Raw genomic sequence first — 11,399 nt, forward strand, 5'->3', positions numbered from 1 at the left:
TCTCTCTCCCACATTATTTTTATAACATCTAACAGAGTAGAACTAACCTGACTCAAGTTCTGTTGCCCTTACTGTAGGGGGACCATGTCACACAGGCTATCACTCAGAAGAGAGAGTTCCTCTGTTGTTCTCTCTTAAGCAATTTGATACATTGTTTTTCTGCTGTAACACATCCAAACAGTGTATGACTACAATTTTGTACACTACCAAACATTTTGTTTTTCTTACCATGACTTCGATGTCTGTGTCAAGTGTTGAACCGACATTTACACGTTTTAATCCATCAGCTCTCACAGAAAGCTGGACTTCGCATGGTGTAAGTTAAGCTGCTCCCACAACATACAGGATGGTTGAAATAAAACACAGAGAAAAATGTGGAGGACATCTCACTATATGAAAACTGGAAGAGTTTACAGCATTCTGGAGCGCTTCTGAACAGCTGTCCGAAGGTGATGACGTCTACATTTAATCTCATTTTTCACAATAATCGGGTAGCAGATGTCTCAGATTTCTGCTTTTGAAGAGTCCCTGAGTACTGATCCCTCATATTGGTGGTGCATAGTGCACCCAGGTATGCGATCGCTGTTTCAGTGTTCTAGATGGTAGTCATCCTGATCCCCAAATCTTCAGAAATTGCATTTTTCATTTTTTCGACTTACAATTCATAACTACAAGTTGAATAAGGGCGTATCCTGCACAGTTTAAACCCAAGAGCATGGATAGTGTGTACCATCAATTGTCAATCTCACCAGTGGAGGAATGGAATGACTTTGATACACCCAGACGAGGATGTAAGTACCCTCATTCCTCCACATTCTTGTCGAATTTTCATCAGTTTTACGTATTTTCCTTCAATTTTCGCAATTTTACCAGATTGCCCGTTATTTCGACGCATTTTAATCAATAACTCCAGGTCCAAACCACCATTCCCGACGAATTGTCACATCAACAAAACGTCTCATGGCGTCGATCTCGTGATGCTATCAGCCAATGACCTTGCAGCATGGTTTTCAATTTCTGTGTCATTGCTAACCCCCCCCCCCCCCCCCTAAATTACTCTGTGAGGATCATATTCATGTGGGCATATTGTGAAACCAGTTACATTGCCTACATGACATGACACAAAGACTGTCTCTAAGTGTGGGAAATATCCATCAGCAGAAAGGAAGTGCAGAACTAGGTTCCTTACCCAAAACACTTCTTTAAATTCGTCAAGATTTAATTATGATTTGCATCTCCCTGTGTATGGAATGGAGTCACAAAGTATTCTCTCATTCGTAGGATAAAGCTGGAGATTCAAAGATCTAGCACTCTGCTCTCTATTTTGAAATAAGCTACCCCTTCGTTGAATCTGTCGGCTAAGGACGCTGAGCAAAGCTCAACCCTCCCTCCAGCAGCGTTTCCAACTTAATTTGGATCTGACCAGAAGTAGGAGAAAACTATACTTGCTATATCCAATAACTCGTGAAGGAACAGAACAACCTGAGTTCAATGTAATCAATACACTTTGACATTTTGCTTTAGCAAAGAGAATAACACATGTTCCAAACCTGTACTGGCCGAAACTAGTAATATAGATCATTATTCTCATTCCAGTACTGTAAATGATGTTCTGTGAATACTGTTCCATACCATTGACACTCGCATCACCTGTCCAATTACACGCGATCTCTCTAGATGCTTACATGCTGAGTAGTTTATCTCTCCTTATTGGTGTATAGTAGACACAAGCCTGATACGTTTGAAAGTATTTTGGTGGTATAACAGACGATTCAGAAGACGAAGAAACGCATGATTTATGCAAAATGGAGCTCCAAACACAAGGAGTTTGAAACATTTTATGTAAATCTCTTGCGCTATCAACAGAATTCTTGTAGTGATTGAATATCATGCCAAGAAGTTATTAGGAAGGGAGAAATGATTATATAATATAAACACAGACTCCTGGTTATATGGTTCTGCACTTAAGCATGCTATAATGTTAAAGCAGTGTTATTCCTAGTATATCACATGTGTGGAATGAAACGCTTTTAACACTCCAATCCAGGAAATATATATTTGCAACACATGACATCCTCCCAACTTGCAAGTTTTCTGTCCCACTCACTACGTTGAGAAACTACAGCCTTCAACACTAGAAGAAGGAAACATAGAGTCTTTGTGATCCATGCACTATGTTGCTTTCTGGAGGCACATGACATCAACTCTTCACATCCGATTACAGTTTGGAAGTTATGCTATGTTCACATCAGTCATATGAAATGATTGTCAGCAATGTAAAATGCATTAAGCAACGATGTCTTACGAGGAAATAGACAAACGCATTGCAGTGGTGTTTGATATGTGAAATTACACACCATACTGCTCTAAATCCATGAATAGAACACAGTCTCTTCCACACACAGCATCTATCAAGCAAATCACAGGGATTGTAGTGCATCACAAATCCCATCACTAACTTAGAATCACTGCAATTATGAAACCGAAGATTCGATTTACGTGCAAGATGTGGCAGGCGAATGGGATACTTTGCATACATCTTCATTTGTCTAGAGGAGGATGCCTAAATAGATTTTCCAACAGTCTGGTAGACATGGCCCATTACAGATGCATCTGAAGTCCTCTGCTGACTGTGGTATGGAGAGGTTTACTGATACCATCGCAGGTAGATAATGCTCTTAAGTCACACACAGAACAACGATTGCATGTATGTCGAACGTGGGTTGTACCACACAACTGACACATCCAGAAAGAACAGCAAAAAAGAATGGTTAAATGTGTGATAAATGTCTGCTGAAATATCTTCCTTTCTCTTGAATGAATCATCAGTCTACCTCAGTAGACATAGAACAACTGTTTTACAAGGTATTTGTTAGCTGACACTAAGAGATTGTGATTGGTAGAGAATACAGAGAAGCACATTGTTAATACTGTTTGTTAGACTTTAAAACATGTAAACAGTTAAGCAGTCTTACAGATGGTGAAATACACTCCTGGAAATGGAAAAAAGAACACATTGACACCGGTGTGTCAGACCCACCATACTTGCTCCGGACACTGCGAGAGGGCTGTACAAGCAATGATCACACGCACGGCACAACGAACACACCAGGAACAGCGGTGTTGGCCGTCGAATGGCGCTAGCTCCGCAGCATTTGTGCACCGCCGCCGTCAGTGTCAGCCAGTTTGCCGTGGCATACGGAACTCCATCGCAGTCTTTAACACTGGTAGCATGCCGCGACAGCGTGGACGTGAACCGTATGTGCAGTTGACGGACTTTGAGCGAGGGCGTACAGTGGGCATGCGGGAGGCCGGGTGGAAGTACCGCCGAATTGCTCAACACGTGGGGCGTGAGGTCTCCACAGTACATCGATGTTGTCGCCAGTGGTCGGCGGAAGGAGCACGTGCCCGTCGACCTGGGACCGGACCGCAGCGACGCACGGATGCACGCCAAGACCGTAGGATCCTACGCAGTGCCGTAGAGGACCGCACCGCCAATTCCCAGCAAATTAGGGACACTGTTGCTCCTGGGGTATCGGCGAGGACCATTCGCAACCGTCTCCATGAAGCTGGGCTACGGTCCCGCACACCGTTAGGCCGTCTTCCGCTCACGCCCCAACATTGTGCAGCCCGCCTCCAGTGGTGTCGCGACAGGCGTGAATGGAGGGACGAATGGAGACGTGTCGTCTTCAGCGATGAGAGTCGTTTCTGCCTTGGTGCCAATGATGGTCGTATGCGTGTTTGGCGCCGTGCAGGTGAGCGCCACAATCAGGTCTGCATACGACCGAGGCACACAGGGCCAACACCCGGCATCATGGTGTGGGGAGCGATCTCCTACACTGGCCATACACCTCTGGTGATCGTCGAGGGGACACTGAATAGTGCACGGTGCATCCAAAACGTCATCGAACCCATCGTTCTACCATTCCTAGACCGGCAAGAGAACTTGCTGTTCCAACAGGACAATGCACGTCCGCATGTATCCCGTGCCACCCAACGTGCTCTAGAAGGTGTAAGTCAACTACCCTGGCCAGCAAGATCTCCGGATCTGTCCCCATTGAGCATGTTTGGGACTGGATGAAGCGTCGTCTCACGCGGTCTGCACGTCCAGCACGAACGCTTGTCCAACTGAGGCGCCAGGTGGAAATGGTATGCAAGCCGTTCCACAGGACTACATCCAGCATCTCTACGATCGTCTCCATGGGAGAATAGCAGCCTGCATTGTTGCGAAAGGTGGATATACACTGTACTAGTGCCGACATTATGCATGCTCTATTGCCTGTGTCTATGTGCCTGTGGTTCTGTCAGTGTGATCATGTGATGTATCTGACCCCAGGAATGTGTCAATAAAGTTTCCCCTTCCTGGGACAATGAATTCACAGTGTTCTTATTTCAATTTCCAGGAGTGTATTATTTCAGAATGGTTCTGTAATTGTTTTAATTTTTCTAATTTTTCTTTCCTTTTGTATAAATAATATCTCCAATACTTGTAACAACAAGATGATTATTATTAAAATTTTCTGTTACTACCAATAATCAAACATTTTGTTTGTCAGTTTTGTTTTATTTCCAGGTTTGTTCTTACCGGTAGAGACGCCATTTAAATAAATAAATAGCATTATAAAAAGTTGCTCTTTGCTGTGATCTTCTGTGTAAGAGTCAATCTATATTTTGAACACAGTCTGAGCACATTCTTTCACATTGTATATTTGTGCGATCAATGTCTGTTTCAGCAGACACTAAGAATACACTCAGTAATAACGCACTACGGCAATGATGTGACTGTACAGTGCCTAGCTAAGTGTGACACTCGTGCACTGTCGAGTATTGTCGGACACCCTCGCCCCCTCAGTATGTAAAAAAAGCTTAGTTAAGCATTTTGCCATTGGGTGTTTTCAAATGAACAGGCCTTCTAATTATGCTTTTGTTTCACTAATCCAGAAGATAGAGGGGAAAGGTAAAAAACTGACCTAAGTTGCATAATGACAGAATGTGTAGGTATCTTCAGTCAGAATTTTCAAGCAAATTGCTCAGTCAGTGCTAGGCTGTTTGCTGTTAGGGCACGCTGTACCTTCAGAATGTACATTCTGAGTAAACCCAACAAACACAGCTCAAATATGCATTTGTACAGTGTAAAAGATACCAACAGTCTTACTTTGGGAAAAGAAGGAAGAAAATATCTAGCACCACTGCAACCAGTTCTCAACTCTAATTGTACATTACGACTCACAGTTGGTACACATCGATGAAACTTGTCAGTCTACATCAGGGTTGTCCAACATGCAGGATGCAGACCACAATGTGATGCATGGCCATGAAGAATCCGACCCACCTTAGCCTGACGAAATTTTGAAATTAACCTCCTTTTTCGATTACATACAGGTGTAAAGAAACATGCATATGGGATTGGGGGGGGGGGGGGTGGTCGTTTATCTGTGAACCTACTAGCATGTCCAGTTCCATGCCTGCTACCTGCCTGGCATTTCCCCACCAGTGACTCACACATGTGCTACATTGTCCACACAGGCAACACAAGCTTCATCTTCACCCATGTTTACTCACTTTCTTTGTTCATTTCAGTCAGTCAGCCAGACCCACTGTGTTGTTGCAGTGCTTGTACGTTGTGTAATAGATAACTCTGAAATTCACATATTTCCCATCATTTACAAGTGTGGTTAAAGGTATGTAAATATATAAAATTTGTTTAATTCAGGAACTGTTTAATTAGTCAACATATTAGATCCAAAAGCGAAATGTGCTTGTGTCATAGTGGGAGTGGCTGTATGTGTGGCTACATGTGTATTTGCCTGTAATGGGATTGTACACAAGCTTAATTTCTCTAGCAATGTGTTGCCAGCAATATGGGCATGAGACTGAAACCTGCCCTGAAATATTTTGTGTAGGAAGAATACTCTGAAATAAATAATAGTCAAAATTTTAACGGTGAGACACACTGCAAATATTTTTGAAACGCCTAATTTGCCAAATTCATAGCTTGCCAGACGGCTGGAAAAATGTATACCCCTACAGTAGCTGTAGCAGACAGCATATATCCAACAGGGGAGGGGGGCGCATGTCTTTGGTTCAGGGCACATTGGTAAAGAGATAACATAGCACAATCATGCAATCATGATTTTATGTAGGTTGACTCTTACATAGAAGATAACAGCAACCATTCACTTTTTACAGTGTTGTTTATTTATTTAAATAGCGCCGTTCCGGTTTCGAACCAACAGGTTTATCATGAGATGGCTAGTTCACATTAAAATAAATTTTACATTATTTTTCGCCATTTGTTTTTCCAACTGATGAAATTTCCTTGGAGTGTTGATGTTGACGAAAAATCTTAATTTGAGATAGCCGTCTGAAGATAAACCTGTAGGTTCGAAACCGGTAAAGACGCTATTTAAATAAATAAATAGAATTATAAAAAGTGGTTCTTTGCTGTTATCTTCTGTGTAAGAATCAATCTATATTTTGAACACAGTCACGGGTTCAGAATGTTAGTTTTCAACAAAATAGCAATCATGATTTGTAAAGTGAATTTTAGTTCCTGTTGATAGTTTCCCTGACACAATGGTTCACAGTTACTATTTGCTCAGATTTGCATTTAATATCTGTAATAATTAGCAGTTTCAATTGTGGTATCACTAATTGTTAATTCAATTAATTTTGATTCTTATTTCCTCATATATACAATATATACAATAATATTATACATTTGAAGATGCGATTTTAAAATCCCAGAATCAGTCATGATTTGAATAAATAATTAGAACAGCTGAAGTGAATCTCTCCAAATCAATTATCACGCACACGTCCTACGAACCAAATCTTGTTCTTCATATGTGCTTGTAAATAATGTCTGTCTCTAGGTTCCAGATTTTCACAATAATATGGAATACAATTACTGATTTCAACCTTACAAAGCTGAAATATGAAGAATGTGGTACACAATCAAAATCACCTACTTCTCCAGAAGACTTTCATAAGTTTAATAAACGTAAACATGGTCCATAATAAGCTATAATGTGATGTTTATTTAATTCTGTGATTGGCTAATTTTGACTAAGCATAAGCATCATTGTCAAACATATTTTTAACATTTGTATTTCACGTCATTTTCAAATCACTATAACTAGAAGTAGAAAGTAGCCATATTCCATCATTTTATTAAAAAGGATCCACACTACTGTGACACCTTTTAAGATCGACACCTAGTAGAAATTAGCTAGACACACAATTAAATAAACATTGCATTACAGCCTACTATGGACCATGTTGATGTATATTAAGCATTTGGAGGCTCTAGATCCCCAAAAAATAAAAAAATCTACCTACATGAGTATTATTTATTAGTTAATTTCTTGGACATTCACTTGAATAGTGTCGACATTTCATTAGAAATTGGGGAAACATTCGTAGAAACAGAAACTAGATCAGTTGATTAGGTAAATTGTGGTTCGAACAATGACTGCAGTGTTAGTTAAAGTTTATAAGAAAAACAGACTACCTGCCAAGCCCAAAGAAAACATGTATAGTAATAGCTTTCAGTGAAAGACAACAGGCTATAAATTTTTAGTTAAAGGGAGGAGGGAGAAAAAGCTTATACATTAGCAGTATACAAAGCCAGTTTCGTTTTGTAAAATCTGACCCGCATTGTAAAAACGGAAAAAAGATTTAAGTGGGGCACAAAATTTGTGCAAAAACAAAAGTGCCTATAGTATTAAAGAAAATTATCCGAATCCTTTAAAATTTCTTTTGAGAATCACTGCATTGTTATCAAGGGAGAGCTAGGAGACTGGGTGCTCTGAATTGTGAGATGAAAGTTACTGATTTCCTGGTTAAAGAGATTCAGAAATTATATGGCAATGGAAGTCGCAAAATTACGAATTTTACCTCAAGTAAGCATATTTAAGAAGTGTGTGTAATAGATAATACTATACAGTAAGTCGTAGCTGACTTAAAAAAAGAACCCCTAAAATATTGTGTATAAGGCCAATCAGTCAGGTTTCGTGCAAGACCTGCACACATACCGTTTCTATCATTTTGTGTAGAAAAAGACAAGAGCTGCTTTGTGGAAGATGAAAAATATTCAGTCACTGCGCTGCCACCTATTGCCAGGTACTAAATATCAGCAACCTCAGTAGTCATTAACATCGCGAGAGAGCTAAACGGGACGCTCCGCGGTACTCACGAACTTCGAACGCGTTCAGGTAATTCGGTGTCACTTATGTCATACATCTGTACGCGAGACTTCCACATTCCCTACTTGTCCACTGTTATACTGCACAAAAGCGTACAGCCCGACCTCGTCTGTTGACAGTTGAAGAGGGTCGTAATAAATATAGGCAGACATCTATCCAGACTACCACGAAAGAATCCCATACAGCATCAGGATCCACTGCAAGTACTATGGGAGTTAGGCGGGAGGTGAGAAAACTTGGATTTCATTGTTGAGCGGCTGGTCGTAAGACACACATTATGGAGGTAAACGCCAAACGAGGCCTCGCTTGGTATAAGGAGCGTAAACATTGGACGATTGAACAGTGCAAAAATTATTGTGTGGAGTGACGAATCATGGTACACAATGTGGTGATCCAATGGCAGGGTGTGGGTATGGCGAATGCCCAGTGAACGACATCTGCCAGCATGTGTAGTGCCAACAATAAAATTCGGAAGCGGTGGTGTTATGGTGTGGTCGTGTTTTTCATGGAGGGGGCTCGCACCCCGCGTTGTTTTACATGGCACTATTGCAGCACAGGCAGACATTGATATTTTAAGCACCTTATTGCTTCCCACTGTTGAAGAGAAATTCAGAGAGGCGACTGCATCTTTCAACACGATCAGGCACCTGTTCATAATGCACGGCCAGTGGCGGAGTGGTTACACGGCAATAACATCCCTGTAATGGACTGGCCTGCACAGAGTCCTGACCTGAACCTTGTAGTTCACCTTTGGGATGTTTTGGAAAGCTGACATTGTGTCAGGTCTCACCGACCGACATCGACACCTCTTCTCTGTGCAGCACTCCATGAAGAATGGGTTGCCATTTCCCAAGAAACCTCCAGCACCTCATTGAACGTAAGGTGGTGAGAATGGAAACTGTCATCAAGGCCATATTAAATTCCAGCATTACCGATGGAGGGCGCACGAACTTGTAAGCCGTTTTCAGCCAGGTGTTCGGATATGTTTGATCACATAGTGTATTTGTATACAACAATATTAGTGATAAGTAATAGTGGATTACTGATTCCACAGTTTTATGTCTTTATTCAGGAATTGCAGGACAAATTTTGGAGCAAAATTTTAAGAAAACAACTGTTTCATTGCAAAAATCTTGTACTTGACTTAGCAAAATCTGGAAAAATGGGTGAGAATAAGTTACAGTTTTACATCTGATACATCTTCTGACCAGTTTCATAAAATAATTCATTGCATTTGTTGGACTCTTGGTTAGACATAACAATACCTCTGTCTTTAGCAGGACGATGAAAAGACTGTCAATGTAATTTGGATTCCATCTGGAACAAATTGTGTGATTCAGCCTCTTGATAAAGAAGTTCTTCTGCAGTGTGAAGAATATTTCAGAAAATTATCAGACAATATAATTTCTCATAGCTCTTTTTCGTTTAAGGTTCATCACTCGATCGGTATTGTTAAACTTGAGACATTTGCACTTTGTCAGTTTGCGTCAACACATTTTACGAATTTGATGGCGTATACCTGGTAAGCAGCATAGTGTGCAGAACAATGCCCACGACCATTTCTTACTCGATCCCAGTTTTGTATAAATAAAACTGGTAATTACTGTGAAATGTCTGAATGCATTAGTTTTTCTTTTATCATGTGTGCCTGGTCTAAGGGAAATGTTTATATTCATCATCCAAGAGACACTTCGCATTTTTTTGAGGACTGCAACAAATGAACAAGAAACTATTTCACTGTTAGTAAAATATAAGTATGTGTTATTTTAAAATTATTAGGAATTGTTGTAAAATATTTCATGTCTACAAATTGAAGTCCTAATTGATTTGGTCTGCAGTGGAACATCATACATTTCTCTGATTCTCTTTCCGCTACTAGTCACTTGTGAACCAATTATATCTGCAACAGTTTAGATTTCGATATCAGCTGCAAGGTATTCAAACAGTTAATGATTTGCGGCATTTTTTGTGAATTCTAAGGCTTAAATCTTACAGATGGGCACTTTGGCTTTGCACTATATGCCGCTACATTCTCTAGTCATTGCTGTGCCTACTTATTCACCAATTCGCGCTCTTGACAGGAAGGGCTCAACAAACCACTCTTCATGCGACAAATATGACTAACTTCAGAATTATTTTAAATCCTTGCAGTGCACCTTGGGAGCTAAACTTTTGACAGTGCATTTATTTATATGAATTCTTCCTACGTGAAAAATTTATACAACCATTCCCTTTTGAGTCGCCAAGATTATGTTTGCAATGTTTCTGGGATTGCTGCAACATACCGAGAAGAGGCCTAGTATGGCGGTCATGTTGCTAGTGCAATCGCTTGTTCAGTGGACAACTATGGCAACTATTGTTTATTATTCACTGTTTCACATACCTTTGCTCTGTCGTACATGTTTCGCATGGACTTTCGTGATGTGGTGTTGAATGGATGGCGGCAACGTTTCCTGAAAATGAGGCTTTTGTATGAGCTCCAAAGCCTGTGAAATTTATTTTGCACAGTAACCCTGTGAACTGACGTCAAATTATACACCATCTGTCTCTCTCTGAAATTTGTGGAAATAGGAAAGAAAAGTTAAATTTTATTATAACTGAGGTTTTTTAAAGAACGAATTCACCTATCAACTACTTATTTACCTATACTTTATTTTATGTTTGAATTGACTTTGAGAATATTTATAATTTTGTTCCGGAAGATGAATGCAGTTATGAAGATCAGTATATTTGTTAGCTGTATTGGCTCTTAATCAGTTAGTGAATCAACATCAGGCAACTACAGGAGTTGGTTGTTCGTAACTATCAGTGCTGTTATCAAGTACTGCTTATGCAGTGTCAATGATATGATATGAAAAGTGTAAGTTTTTCATTGTTATGTACACATAAAAATGAATTAATCTGTGAGTATAGAGTATTAAATTAAATTATTTCTTATTTCTATCTATTACTGTATATAAACTGTATATGTGACATATTATTGTATTTAATTACTGTATTGTTACATATGTATAACATATTAACTTTAATTTGTTTGTTTTATATATGTAATAAGGTCTGTTCGCAGACACTACTACATAAGATGCTTTTATTCATTTCTTGTACCAACACGTAACAAATCCTATATCGCTATATATGATTAAATAGATGCTCATTAAATAATAATAATACTAATAATAGTAGTTGTTAATG

Source organism: Schistocerca gregaria, chromosome 3, assembly GCF_023897955.1.
Source record: "Schistocerca gregaria isolate iqSchGreg1 chromosome 3, iqSchGreg1.2, whole genome shotgun sequence".
Classification (NCBI taxonomy): domain Eukaryota; kingdom Metazoa; phylum Arthropoda; class Insecta; order Orthoptera; family Acrididae; genus Schistocerca; species Schistocerca gregaria.